This window comes from Microcebus murinus, chromosome 17, assembly GCF_040939455.1.
Source record: "Microcebus murinus isolate Inina chromosome 17, M.murinus_Inina_mat1.0, whole genome shotgun sequence".
Lineage (NCBI taxonomy): Eukaryota > Metazoa > Chordata > Mammalia > Primates > Cheirogaleidae > Microcebus > Microcebus murinus.
Window position 1 is genome coordinate 32,846,523 of NC_134120.1, and position 15,675 is coordinate 32,862,197.

Genomic DNA, 15,675 nt, shown 5'->3' on the forward strand with positions numbered 1-15,675 from the left:
ATTAATATACCAAATGTTATTTGTTTATTCTATGGGCAATGGACATTTGAGTTGTCACCAGCATGGGCTTTTGTGAACTATTTCCTGGTGTATGTGCTTGTGTGTGAATTTCTGCTGACTGTATACTTAGGAGTAAAATTGTTAAGTCATAGTGTGCATCTTCATCTTTGGGAAGCGCAAACTGTTTTCCAACATTGTTGGAACTCACATGTGAATGTTAATGATTTGCCTGTTTAGATTTGTTCATATATTTTAACATACAAAAAAATATAATCTACAAATAAACACAATTTTATCTCTTGTTTTCCAATTCAAATAATATGTATTTTTTTTCATTTTCTTGCTGCATGGGCTAGAATATCCAACAAAATGTTGAATAGAAATGATGATAATGGGCATCTTGGTCTTGGTCATAAGCTCAAGAAAAAAATCTGCCAACATGTCTACACAAGCATTATTTAAGGTATAGTTTTTGTAAACAATCTTTACCAGAAATATTTTGCCTTTATTACAAAAAAGTTTCTATCTATTTCTAATTTGCTAAAGTTTTTTAATCATGAATTTTATCAAATATTTTTCTTGTACCTATTGTAATAATCAAATATTATTCTAGTGTATTCTGCTAATGTGGTAAAATATATTATTAATAATTGATTTTCAAATATTAAACCAATTCTGTATTCACAGAATAAACCCACATCAGAGGTGACAAATTATTTTTCCCATATATTGCTGATTTGGTTCGCTAATATCTTATTTAGAATCTTTGTATAAATGTTCAGAAGAGGTGTTAACCTATAATTTTTCTTTCTTTTTTCACAGGTTTTATTACAAAGTTTATGGTGGCCTCATAAAGATGTTAGAAAATATTTCCTGGGGTTTTTTTTATTATTATTATTTGTCCCTCTGTAGAAGAATTTGTTTAAAAATGGTATTATTTCTTTCTTACATGTTTGGTAAAATTTGCTGGTGAAATTTTTTGTTTCTAAAGTTTTCCTTTGGGGGAAATTACAAATTAAATTTCTTTATTAGCTACAGAAAAATTCATATTTTCAATTCCTTATGTGTTACATTTAAAAAATGTCTTTTTCTAAAAATTTATCTATTTCAATTAAATTTTAAAATTTATTCCATAGAGTTATTTAGAATATATACTTTTTTAGCTTTTTATGTTTCTCAGATCCATAACAATGTTCCCTTTTTCATTATTTGTGCCCTTTCTCTTTTTTCATGATTAATCCCACCAGGAGTTTGTCAATTGTTTTATTCTTTTCAAAGACTGCCATTTTAGATTCAATGATCCTTTGCTTTGTATGATTGTTTTTAGTTTTATATTTTGTTTTATCTTTATTACTTTCTTTTACCTTCTTTGTGTTTATTTTGAGGTTTTGTTTCTTTTAAAATGGATGGTTATAAAAAATAAATAAATAAAATGGATTTTTATATTAATTTTCAGCATTTCTTTTTTTATATGTGCATTTATGAGCATAAAGGTTCCTCAATAAATAGTTCTTTTGCAGCACTCCACAACCTCTGGTGTGTTTTATGTTTATAAATAATCTAATTCCAAATAATTTTTATTATGTTTTGTGACATCTTCTTTGACCAATGGGTTTCTAGAAGTACATTTCTTAATGTCCAAACAAATGAATACTTTTCTAGTTATCATTTTATTCATCTGGATCATTTGTGTTTTTATCAGAGAACATAGTCTGCATGACATAAATACTTTGACATTTTGAGATTTGCACTATGGCCTAGGATGTGGTCAAATTTTATCAATCCTTCTGAGTACTTGAAAAGAAGTATACATTCTGTAGTTGTTAAGTGCAATGTGCTACACACACACACACACACACACACAGAGACACAGAAACGCACATTCACATTTTGGGGGGTAAATGTTCATATATTTAAAAACATCTTTTATATCCCCACTCATTATTCTTTCTGTTTGTTCCTTAGTAAATGAGAGAGGTAAGCTAAAATACATATTGTGAGAATAGATTTGCTTATATTTCCTTTCAGGTTTATCCATTTTTACTCCATTTTTAGGTCACATTTTAGGTGCATTTAATTTAGAATTGTTATTTCTTCCTAGTATAGCAAACATGTAATCACTAAGAAATTCTATCACTAATAATGTTTTTGCCTTTAACCCTACTTTTTCTGATCTAATATAATTTATCTTTTTCTATGCTTTTACTTTTAATTTTTAGTTAACCTTATGTTTTGTGTATCTCAAAAAACAAATATAATTGGGAGTTTTAACCCAGTCTGACAATCTTTCTCTTTTAGTTGGAGTATTTAGTGCATTTATATTTAATACAATTATTGATAACTGTGTGTTTAATTCTATCTAAATCACTTTATTATTTGCTTATGCCTTGTCTTTCTTATTCTATGTTGCATTTTCTCTCTTTTCTTTTTCTCATAGTTTAAACTTTTTAGGGTATAGTCATATATTAGTTTGCTAGTATTTATTTTTCTATTCTCTTAGTGATTAAACTAGAAAGTAAATTTTGCATCTTTAGCTTATTAAAGTCTAATGTTAATTGGAAACTTTCTGCATAGGAAAAAGACAGCAGAGAATTATTATTTTATTTATCTTTCTCCCAATATATATACCAATTTTTTATTTAATTTTAGATTAATTTTAAACCCCACACAAAGCCATATCATTGTTTTATAAAATCAATAGTCAAGTAAATTTAATTGTATATTTACTCTTCATTCCTTTCTGCATCCTCATTCTTTCATATGAGCTCATTTTTCTTCTGCCCAAAGAATGTCTCTAGCTTTTCATTTGCACTTTGAAGGTAAACCATCTTTCATCTATGACTGCTTTTAATAGTTTCTTTTGTCTTCAGTATTCTACAATTTTAAAATAATAGACTATGTGGAGGTTTGATCTTTTTTCTCATGGTTCATAGCAGTTTTAAATCTTGGCTTAATGTTTTTTAACATTATTAGAAACTTCTCCTATATTATTTCTTCAATATTCCTTCTGCTCCATTCTCTCTCTTCGATTTTTAGGACTTCAGTTAAACACATGATAGAACATATCACTATTTCCTTTTATGTTTCTTGTCCTCATTTCTGTTTTTTCTACCTTTCATATGACTGGGTTTCATTCTGAATATTTTCTTCTGACTTATATTTCAGTTAACTAATTTTCTTTTCAGCTATGTCTAATCTTTAAGTAAGCCATTTTATGTGTTTTTACTTCTACCATTTTTATGTAACTTCTTCAAGTCTGTTATATCAATTTTATAGTTTCTTATTCTCTGCTGAAATTTCCATCTTGTTTTTAATTGCTTGAAAATAGTGCATATAGTTATCTTAAAATCTATACCTAATATTTTCAACACCTGGAGATTCCATCGGTCTTCCTTTGAGCAAGTTCTTGTTTATGTTGGTTTTGTTTCCTTGTATGTCCAGTTATCTTTGACTCTGTGCCAGACAATGTATTTGAAACATTATTTATAGAAACAATTTGAGACATAGAATGGCATTATCTTCTACGAGAGGTGATTTTCACTTGCTTTTGCCATACATCTGAGAACAATAACAATCTTGAGTTACATTAATCCAGTTTCAAATAATGGGAATTTCTGGGCCATCGAGTAACTCAAGCTAGGCTGGTGTCTTGAGAGGATTATTTTACTTCTGATTCACCTATTTAGGGCATAGCCTTTCAGAGTTCCAATCCAAGTTGAGGGTGATTTACATAACTATATTTTGATCTTCTGAGCAATTCCTTACTACTTTGTTAGATGGCCAATACCTTCAGGCAGCTTGTTATTTTTCAGCTTTTCTAGCCCTCAGTGGAAGAGTTGGTCCCAAATTAGTCCACCAATGCTGGCACCATCCCACGTCTGACACCCAGGAATCCTGTGCTACCTTCTAACCCCAGAGACACCTCTTCCGAAACCCATCCTTTATTTAGAGGCATGTTCATAGCAAAGGAAATTGAAAGAATTGTAGGTTGTTACCCAGAGGACCCAGTGTTAAGTCACCTCTGCCCCAAGCTGGCTTTGGCTTCATGTGCCAGTAACAGTAACTAGGCTACTGTTTTATTCCCTTGACCAACTAGTACCCACCTCAATTTATGCAAACTTATCTGTCATTTTCTTTGTACCTAAAGACATGCTCTGTTCTCTATATCCTCAAGGGCTGGGGCTCCATATTGTTCCTTTTCAGCTAGCCTTGAACTGCAGCAGCTCTGCGTGTCTAGGGCCAGGACCTTAGGACCTGCCAGTGTCCCTGGGAAGCCACCTGCTCGCCAGGTCCTCAGTTGCAACTCTTGATATGTCTCCCCTTTTTACACTCTGTGTCCCTTCTAGGACTTTCAGAGGGTGACTATTTTCTAAGGCACCTTCAGTACCATCAGTCTCTCCTTTAAAGCTGAGCTTTCCCCTCCTCCTGCTCTAGATTTGCCTACTCAGGACTGTCTTTCCACCTAGATGGGCCCCAGTGCCAGCCAGGCCTGTCCACCCTACCAGGTCCCATTGCAGCTTCATCTCTGCACCCAGTCCCACTCAGTTTCAACCTAGTTACAGCATGAAGAAAAGGATCAGAATCACAACGAAGCAAACTGTACAGCATTCATTCACTCATTCATTCACTCACTCACTCATTTTCTTCTTCACAACCTATGATCCCAGAGTGAGGGAAGGGATAGATACCTTTATGAGAAGGTGAAACATAACATCAAACTCACAAATACCAATAAAGGAACTACTCAAAAGTGATTCACTTTAATCTTATCAAGTTGCCTTTTCACCATTTACTCTACAGTGGTAATAGTAGGTCTGGGAGAACAATTTGTTCAGGTGGTGGCTAAAAACTATACAATCTTATTCCTAGGATAATATCTATGTGTAATGAACACCATACTGATTTTTATGTAAAGACTGTTTCTGTGGAAGCCTTGCTATATTTATTCATTGGACAAAGATTTATTTATGCAGGCTTTGAGCTGGGAGTATAGAGAAAAGGGACTGTGTTATCATCCTCAAGGGGTTCTTGTCTCCTGTGGGATGTTTACTAGGCACTTTGCTCCAGGTCACAATGGAGAGCCACATGCACACAAGGGACCCTGGGTCTTGACAGGGATGAGAAGCAGTGAGGGAGTGCCTCCTAAGCATGGGTACTGGGCCTGTGCTCGGCAGTCAGCAGCCAGCTAGATCCCCCAACCCTACTTCCCTTCTGACACTGCTCACTGACTTTACATATACATTTTTCAAAGTGCAAAAGCAAAACTCAGCTCTGTGGGTCTGAGTGATTGCTCACTCTAAATTAGTAGAGTTTGAGTTAATGAGGTTTAAGAGGATCATTTTTTTCCCTTATAGTCCATGCTCTCTGCTCATGAGGTTCCCGGAATAAGATTTTATTTTGGGTCATTTGTTTCTTATCACACCTGCCCAGTTTCCTCACTCAAAGGTCTAATTTATAAATATATGTTATTATTGCTGGCCAAGCTGACCCAAAGTCCTCCAAAAGTCCCCATTAGGAGGACTGGCAGACTATACCCTCTAATATCTCCTTATGCTTCTCTATTTATTTACCAAGGAGTAATACAGTAAGCATTTAATAACTTCCTACTATATGCCTGGTCCTTAACTATTGTAGATTTCTTTACATAGGTATCCTAAGCTAAATGAGCTTATACTCTACTAGAAATGATACATTTTCATGACAGTCTAGGCAACATGGACTTATTTATTCCACAAATCATTATTGGGTATTGAGGATGTGCTGAGTATCTCACTGGATATCAGAAGCCCTCAGCCAGTAGGACAGATAGATAAACCAACAGATGACTACAGTGTTAGATGCAGAGACCGGCTAGGTTTTTCTCAGCACAGCAAGTAGATGACCACTGACTCTAACCACTATCAAAGTTGCTGTCCCTTTGGACAGCCAGGCCTATGAGTCAGGCTAAGGTTTGTGATGCCTACCATGTCGCCTGCCCCTTCCAAGGGGTCTTCCCACATTGGGGCTCCCACCCTCTGCCACAACTGATCAGATCAGATCCAAGGTATAACTCAAAAAAAAAAATCTGTATGTTAGCCACCAGTCTTTGAAGGGGTGGGTACCCACGTTGTGACAAATAGAAACAATGGTAACCAGCTGGACATACCACATTTTCTCTGTTGGAATTTTTTTATGGGGAGAAAGTGAGCCAGTTGGTAATGGGACCACAGAAGTCACACCAAAAGAAGTCGATGTGCAAAGAAAGGCCTTTAGTCTTGGGTTTTCCCAAATGAGTAAAAGCTACAAGTAGACAGAAGTTCCTAAACAAGAGAGAATAGCAGTGGAGATGGCTGACCACTAATGGAATGAACCAAAGACTATGAGCTTCCACTTCTAAAGGAGCACCATGATAACCCAGGTACTAGAGTTGCCCTGAATTCTGGAATTCTCCCAGACCCCATCTCCCTCATAGCCTCAGCATGGCCCTACTCTTCTGAGTTCCTGGTTCTGGAAGGCCCAGTCTGTGCTTGGCGTGGCCTCAATGGATATAAACACAAATTCTTGATATCAACTGAGGCTCTGCACTGTCTGTCACCTTAAAGAGCCTAAACAACATGGAAGCAAATCCCACTCTTTAGAGCTCTGGCCTTCAAGCAGAGATTCAGGGAGGCCACGCTTAGGCACATCCTTAAGTCTGCATCTCTTTGATATATTACTGAGGGGCTGAGTCTTCTCACCATGACACAGGTTGTGCCCAAGTGCAGGCTGCTGAGGGAGATGTAGATCATTCCTGTCAAAAGCAGATGACTAGTGGTGAAAAGAAAGGGGTTACTCAGGAGGGGCAGGGCTGTGGGCAAGGGCTGTTAGAGGCCTAGGAGAGGAAGGGGACATTCTCTCTGGAAGAGGCAGGACTCAGACCCTTTTCATCAGCCAGAAGACAGGGCCATCCATCCTCACCCTCCAGCCTCCTCCCATGCTCTGCCCCCACAAATCTGGGTCAGGATAAGTGGGCTGGTGAAAGGAAGAGAGGTGTGAAGCCACAAACCTCAGGTGAGAAACAGGGAAAAGGCCACAGGAAAGATTGCTTCTCCTGGGGACCCTGCAAACAGTGCCCACACTGTTTGCAAATAGAGCCCATAGTTATGCAAATACACAGGAGGGCTCTATTAATTGCCAGAGGCTAATAGGCCACCTAGAAGGCAGAGAGAAGGCTATTGACTTCCATTCTCATTCAGGTTCTGCTCATTCTCATTCCTCCTCAGGGTCTGTAAATGCAAAAGCGATTTTGACCTCACAGCCTTTTTCTCTTTGAGTGAAATGGTTGTGACATAGGCCTCAAATGACATTCTCTCAAGCAAGACCAGAGCTCCCATTTGGGGCTGGCCAGCCTCACTGCTGGCTTTTAGACACCAAACCCAGATACCCCATGAGCTCTTGCTGACTCCACCCTGGTCTCTCCTCCTGCACTGCCCTAGGCTAAAACTTTTCTCCTTCTCTGCTCTCCTCCCAACTAGTCCCCCACTTCCAGGCCCTGAGAGGGTACTAACATTCATGATGCATATTTTGTGCTAAGACAACCAAACTTCATATACATTTGAAGAGGTACTGTCAATGCTTTGATCTAAAGGGTAAGTATCTCATAATGGAACTTCCAGCAGATTTTGGTTTTGAATGGTCAGAGGCTGAGGGCTCCCTTGGGCTTCCAAATTCAGCTACACAAGCAACTCCTCCCCTCACCCCAGCATTGGCAATTAGGACCCTTCCGCATGCTGGATCCTCCCTCCCTGGGAATCCTCAATTCTACATGTTAGTTCCTCTTTCCCAAATGGCCATGCCCTCTAAGGTAATTCTCTTGCAAGAAAGAAAAAGGCTGAATTTTTAGGAAACAAATTCCCAGGAGTCACAACCAGGGCTGGCTTCTAGAATTCATTTTCCAGCTAAGCACTTTAGAACCGTGTTCCTTGTGGTTATTAGTACGAGTGACAACAGCCTTTTCCTCCCTGAGCCACGCAGATTAAGGAAACCTAAGACTACATTTCTAAAATTGTTTCCATTTCAACCCACAGAGAATCAATACAAGAGAAGAGTATCGCCTTAAACACTAATGTTATCCAAACTCAAATTCATTTTTGATGGATTGGTGGCTGTGTCTTAAGGCCAGGCCAGGCCAAGATAAATATACACATTTCCTGAGATTCTTTCTCTTGCCCTACCCCCATCCCCCACACCTGGAGAGTGCAGTGAGTGGTCCACTCTCACCCAGTTGCCCCTTTAGGACACAAACAGTGTGGGGGAACAGGAAACTATTTCCAGTAAAGAGATCCTAGAGTTTTGCTAAGGCCATCAGACACATTGACTATAAGACACAGGAGTCCCCATAGTGAGGGAAAGTCGTCGCAGGAGCTGCAGAGAGCCTTGGGTGTAGGGTGCAGATGCAAACACCAGGATTGTCTGCAGCCACTGCTAGACCCAGCCCTCTCCCTGCTGCTAGGGTCCCTGGATCTCTCTCTTGTTTTGTTTTTCTGGACACAGAGTCTCACTCTGCTGCCCAGGGTAGAGTGCCATGGCATCAGCCTAGCTCACTGCAACCTCAAACTCCAGGGCTCAATTGATGCTCCTGCCTCAGCCTCCCAAGTATCTGGGACTACAGATGAGCACCACCAAGCCCAGCTAATTTTTTTCTATTTTTGGTAGAGACAGGGTCTCACTCCTGCTTAGGCTGGTCTCAAACTCCTCACCTCAAGCAATTCTCCTGCCTGAGTCTCCCAGAGTGCTAGGATTACAGGCGTGAGCCACCACGCCTCACCAGGGTCCCTGGATTCTGACTGCCACTACCACTGTGAATTCAAGCCCAGCTCAAGACCATTGTGGCTTGAAGCAGGAGGGGTTGGCAAAGCTTCAGCCCCACATTTCCAGGCTTGACATCCCACTGTTGCTGTCTGCTTCAGAGGTCTTCCTTGCTCCCCTCCTGCTCCTAAAAGGCCCCTTCCTCACCTTCTTATTCTTCAAGACTCAGCTCAGGCACTGCTTTCTCCAGGAACCTTCCTTCCATGACCCCCTTGGTTGAGACAGGCACCCTCTTTTATCTCTCATCATTACACCCTGGGCACATCTCCAGTGCAGAGTTGGCCACTCAGAACTTCCAGTGGCTTTTTGTTTGTGTATCTCACACACTGTCATGTGAACTACCTGAAAGTAGGGCCCACATCACACTCAGCAGCAGATCTGAGACAATGCCTGAAATGTAATAGATGGTTTTTGCAAAAAAAAAAGAAGGAGGAAGAAGAAATGAAGGAGAGGAATAACTGAATGAAGCCCCAGCTTGGACCTGGTACCCAATTAACAAACAGAACTTCTATTTTCATTCCTGAGGTTATGCTGAAAACGGGACTTCAGTATTTTTTAGTTCCCACAGTCAAGAGGTGGATTTTTCTGGCATTTGTTTCAGAACTTGGCCATGTGACTTGCTTTGGCCAAAAGAACACTAGTAAATGTGACACAAACAGAGGCTTAGAAAGCTCTTGCTCAATGGAGCTTGCATTCTCTTGCTGCTGGGAATCCTCCCACTGCCCTGTAAACAAGCCTGGGCTTCCCGTAGAAGGATGAGAAACCCCAGGAGAGAGAGACTCAGCATCCTCACCACCCTCACCATCCTTGCTGAGGCTCTAGACATGTAACTGAGGCCATTCCAGATCATCCGGCCCCAGCCAAGCAAGCTCAGACCAGAAGAAACCCACAGAATCATGAGAAACAATAAATCATTATTGCTATAAGTGCTAAGTTTGGAAGTTGTTTGTTTTGCAGCAAAAACTAACTGATACAGTGCCCACAGCTAAGTCCCTCTGCAGTGACTTGTTTCTTTCCCCTGTGCCTATTATCCAGCCACACCGACCCCCTCAGTTCCTTCTTCAATAAGCCAGGACCTTTGTACGTGTTGTTCCCTCTGCTTGGACTGCTGTCTGCCGTCTTCTGAACCTGGCTGGCTCCCTCTCATTCAAGTCTTGGCTCTCTTGACCACCCATTCTAATCTGTGTTCTCTGATCACATCCCAGGCCTCTATTAGCACTATTTTCTTCCTTCCTAGGTCTTCTCACAATTTGTAATTATTTCATGTATTTGCTTATTAGTTTTAGTCTGTTCACCTCTAAGCTCCAAGAAAGTGTCTTGTCTATCTGTTCACCAGATTGCCCCAGGATGCAGCAGAGTTACTGGGGTGTCCACTAATTATTTGACGAAGGAAACAAAGGTGGGAGGAAGGGAGGGAAAGAGGAAAGGTCAGCCTAGTCCCTCCTAGAATGGGGTTCTTCCTAGCTCTTGGCATTCCTCATCTAGACACTAAACGGTAGACCTCTACCTATCAGCTGTCGCGATAGACACTTTCCATATGTATTTTTAAGTGTCACCTGTCCCAGGTACCGCATGGCTGATCCAGCTTCTATTACTGAAATGTGGCCTGTGATTATTATAGAGTGGGGCACTGGGCTTTACTCACAGACCTGACTTTCCTTCCAGCACTTTCAATGGGGTAGTTCAGTCCCTCCAGACCTCTGTTCTCATTCCCTTTGTGGGCAGCTTTGGGCTTGATTATGCACTAGGTCTTCATCCTGACAGGTCCAGCCTACGCCTGGCTAAGTCTTCAAATATGTTACTAACGGAAAAATCATCCAACAGAAATTACAAACATGATACACAGATAAAACCAATTCTATACCCAGGAGGGCCAAGGCACTATTGGCATTTTTGATACATTGGAGTCAGTTCAGGCTGACCAAAAAAAGGCAGCTTGGAAAATCAACACCCAAAAAGTGTTCTACGGCAAGACAGAAAAGGTAAATTTAGCTCCATCCCTCCGCCCCACAACTGTCTTGAGAAACTTGGGAGGGGAAGTGAGTGGGGTGGGAAGAAGAAGAAACACCGAGCCATCAATCAACAAACACAACAGAGGACCTACCATGGGCCAGCCCCTGAGATCTCCATCTGAAAAAATAGAAAAGGAATCAAATGCCAGCATAATGAGGAAATCCCAGTCACCTACAGAACAATCAGTACTAGCCTGAGCTCCCTGTGACGTTGTTCAGGGAGGATCAGACAGAGGCCAGTGAGGCAGGGCTGCAGCAGGTGGGTGGGGTTTGCTGTGAGAGGGAGGCGATGGGGTGACTGGGTGGGAGGTGTGCTGTACAGGGGCCTGCCCCAGGACAGGAGCAGTGGGGTATGGCATAGACAAGGGAAGAGCAGCTGCAGAATGGAACCAGCCCTGTTCCTAAACCCTATGTGCTAACTCTGAGGTCAGGGAAAGCTGGGGTCTAGCCCAACCAATGAGACTGGAATGATGTCCAACTGCCTGCACTCTTTCCCCTGACACTCCTTGGTTGGGCTCCAGGCACGGTTCTAGTCCCGGAAGTTGTCTCACTCGCCCTGGGCATCTTGCATTCGGCACTGGTGAGACCAACACTAGGGAGGCCCTGCCCTCACTTGCTGCGCTGGGTCTGACTTTGTCCATTGCTTCTCCAATCCAGCCCCTGCCACCTCCAATTCTGTCTCACTGGGCATTTACTAGATCATAAAATCATCATAGAGTTGAGCACCATGTGCTTTACCCTCCTCACAATCACCCCGTTAGAACAGACTGATGGACTGTCACAGTTGTCACCATGGCATAGGGAAAGTGTTTGTCCAGGTTCCCAGGCACAGTGGCAATGATCAGTCTAGGCCACTGGCATGGCCATCAGGTGGGCAGGAAAATATCTGAGCAATGACAGAGCAGACTGAAGGTCAATTTCTTGGGAGTTTATAGCGAAGTTTAAATATTCTGCTTTCTTGGTTGGGGAGAAACAGGAAGAGAGTGGAGAGAAGGCCGGTTACAAAAGCATCACAGTGTTGGTCTCAGTCCCAGATACATCTTGCATGGCTGACAACTGGGCTGATGAAAAGGCCCCTGATCCGGGGCATGGCTGGGCCCCAGGGGGATCTCCAGGATGAGAAACTGTCCCCTGGAGCATGAAACCCCAGTGATCAGACCTTCGTATGAGCTGTGGGACTGCACACGCAGTCACAGCCAGGGCTTAGGGGATGATGGCGAGTTTGCACCCAGGAATCTCGAGGAGACACTGAGTCACTGCATCCCTCCAGGACAGCCTGGTGTCCGCGTTGTGTTGAGCAGCCTGGTCTTTTGGCCGGGTGGAGGGAGAGAGGGTATCACAAGCAGGTCAGGAATATCTAATCCTCTTTCTCAGGTGGTTCACCCTCCAGAGTATGTAATAGAACAAGGAGCCACGGCATTGACATTTACTAAAGAGGTCAGACTTGTATGCCTTTTGGGTGACTAACTTTATTATAGACTAAATCTAAAATTTCTTTGTTCCTGGGGATATTCCTCACTGCTCATAATACAAAATTAACTACTAATTTTATGTTCTTAGAGGGCAAGAGCAGCATCTTTTTGGCTTGGTTGTCCCACAGCATCTAGCCGTGTGGATGGAAGAATAGATGATTGTTTTCCTGACTGAATCTGAGCAAGCTATGTGAATGAATGCTCGTAAAAGACATAGATAGGATGGGAATACTGACCAGTCCCTGGCATTAGAATATGCTTTTCTTCCCAGTGTCAGGTTCAGAATAAAGCAACTTTAGTCCAGAAGAATCAAAATCAAGGCCCTGAAGTAGCTCAGCTTAGCAGATGTGCTCCTTACTATTAATGATTCATCTTTTATTTATTCAATACATTTATCAATATTAAGCACCTGTTATGTGTAGGCAGAGCAGGATGCCTTCCCACAAAGTCAGTGGGGGAATTGGGCAGGAGGTAGGAAATTCAAACCAGAGATGGGCATTGCTAAAGAAAGAATAAAGTCAGATAATTAGTTAGGGGAAGAATGGTGAAGACTTTATCTTTGCATCACCATCACAGAATAAAGCCATCGATGTTTCCTTATATTTAACGGAGCCCTCTGCTTTCCCAGTTCCTGCAATGCACCTGTTTTTCTCCTTCTGCAGTATTTATTCTATACTTTTCACTCTGATATTTAATCATATCAATCTCACCTGGGCAACTTCAAGAGTAAAAATCCTGTGCAGATCTTACATCCTCCACAGAGCTAACCTCAGGCCCATCTATACCTGCTTCACTCAACACCAATGTGTGACTATTTCTGCAGCATGTGTCTAGCCCCCAGCTATAATTTACCTCTATCAGGCAGTATTGTTTCCTATGGAGAATTTTTGGTCCCCAACTACTTCCTCAAGGGACCAGTTTCTCTCCTTCTCTTGATCTCCCTGTATGATATGGAACACGTAGGTGAACCAACAAAAACATTCCCAAATGAGTAAAATAAAGGGCAAATGAGTAGATTATTCTAGGCCAATCAAATGGCTCTTCAAGATCTGGGAAGATCAATGCACTTGGTAACTGACTCATCTAAAAGTTAATTTATACTAAAATATAAATGGTTGATAATTAAAAACTGTTATTTCTGCCAGATGACATTTGCATTCAGTCAGGAATATTCAGGATCTTAATCCAAAGAAATATATTTCAGTTAGTCATTAAGTTAGACAGATGTGACCGAAAGTCATGTCACTCGTTTAACCCATTGACAAGCTCTGGCTCCCCCTCACAATATCATCCCTGTCCCCAGTTGATTCAGGAGTGGGTCTCTGTGGGTTTAATGGGACTTAAGGCTAGGGGACACATAAGTAGCCCCATTCCATGTCGGGAAGCTCTGACCTCCCCAAGGTAATGGTAAACGAGAAAGCAAGTGCCACTGTCATTACTGCCTGCACACATGTACACACAGCCATCCCTGGAAGTCTCAAAGTTCCCCGTAGAACTGCTTCTCTCAGGAGAGAGTGGTTTTTTAAGATAAACTCCTTTAAAGGTTGTGTGCCCGCCAGCCACTGATGCAAGGAGCATAATTAAGACGGAAAACAAGCAAATACTGCAAGAAGCAGAGGCAGAACAAGAGTGGGACAATGCAGTGAAAAGGCCTCTCTCCCCCAAGAGAGCTCTCCAGAAGCAAAGAAATAAGTGAGGATGGAAAGGAATACACGAATAAACAAGGGGATATTTATGGAGCTCCGTTGGGCAACCCCTACACTGCCCCCTGCCGGCCTGACCCCTGGGTTCACCTTGCAGTCTGGAGCTGGATGGCCACACTCCACTGTATTCTTTGCTTCAGTCCCCAGATGTGGTAGGTCAAGTGAGCTCAGGTGGGAATCATGCCCGGTACTCTGGAGCAGGGTAGGTGGAGAAAAAAGGAAGCCCAGAGGAGGACTAAGGAAATTGTGAGAACTCTAGGACCAACCTGAAAGCAGTGACCAAGAGCCCCAAAGAGTTGTGACAAAGTCGGCCTTGGCTCCAGCAAGCCCTGAGATCCCTAGAACTACAGCTCAGAGGCTGAGAAGGAGCAGCTGGGGGAGACAGGTGGGAGGTGTGGTCAAACGCAGGTGAGGACAGGATCCTGGTGTGGGCGTTTAGTTCATGAAGAGTCAGAAACCACCCACCAGCTTGGGAGGCCAGGAACAAGGTCCAGGCTCACAGGGTCTGAGTAAAAACTTGCCAGAGAGTCAAGGCCAAACCCGATGGCCTGAACTTCAAGACAGTGTTCTGTCCCTTCCAAAGAGCTGGACGGCAAGGTAGAAAGGAGCAACAGAAAATCAGTCATACAGATTGTATCCTCAGGACCAAGGGAATGAGTTTTGGAATCAGGTAGATGGGGTTTGTAGATCCAGCCTGTTTTTCCTTTGAAAAATGGGGCATGCACCTCCTTGTGGAACTGCTATGAAGACTAAATGAGATAATGAACCAAAAGTGATTAGAACAGAGCCTGGCACATATTCATCCTATTACGATGGTGCTGATGGCAGAGATGGGGCTGCTGGTGTGGAAGGGAAAATTACAACAGTGACATCTGGGGTCACATCCACACCATCTATTTCAGGCTCCACTGGCTCATGGGGCTGAGGTACCTAAAGGCTCACCTGCTGGGCCAGGATTGATGCAGAAACCAAAGCGCTATAGCCTGAAGGCCACATCAGCTCCAGTTGTCCACTGCTGAAGCCACTAGGAGCTGGGCCCAGGGACACAGGCAGCTTACCTCTGCTCCTATACGCACCACCCCTGGCTCAGATGACAGGGTTAAAAGATGCTCGTGATCAGCTAGCCCATACGAGGCAAGTGATCTTCCCAAGATCCCCCAGATGGTTGGTAACAGAACAAAAACCAGAGCTGAGGTTTCCTAACTCAGAGCCCAGTGTTTTCACCATTCTACTGGGGTCCCTTTATCCCCATGAAACATCCACACCTGACTCCCTCCTATCCTCATTGCCTCTATTGTCCTCAGAGTGATCTATCCTTCTAGAGTTGAGCAGCCATTTCCATGGGAAAGGGGCATGTGATAATGAAACAGTCGGGCACAGAGAAGCCCGACTCACACTGTGTGAGTCTCCTCTTCCTGGATGTGGAAGCCACCACCTCACTGAGGCACAGGGGGCTGAGACCCAGGGTGCAGATGTCACTGTGAGCCCACCATGACGAAGGGCCAGGCTTCTTCAGGAATTCGTGTGCTGATCTGGTCCTCTTTTCCTCCATGTCATGAGACACCAGCTACTCTATTCCAAACATAAGGCACGAATCGGAACTAAAACTCTGTTTCTTAAATTCACAATTGAAAAACAACAGCATTTACATTAGTTATTTTT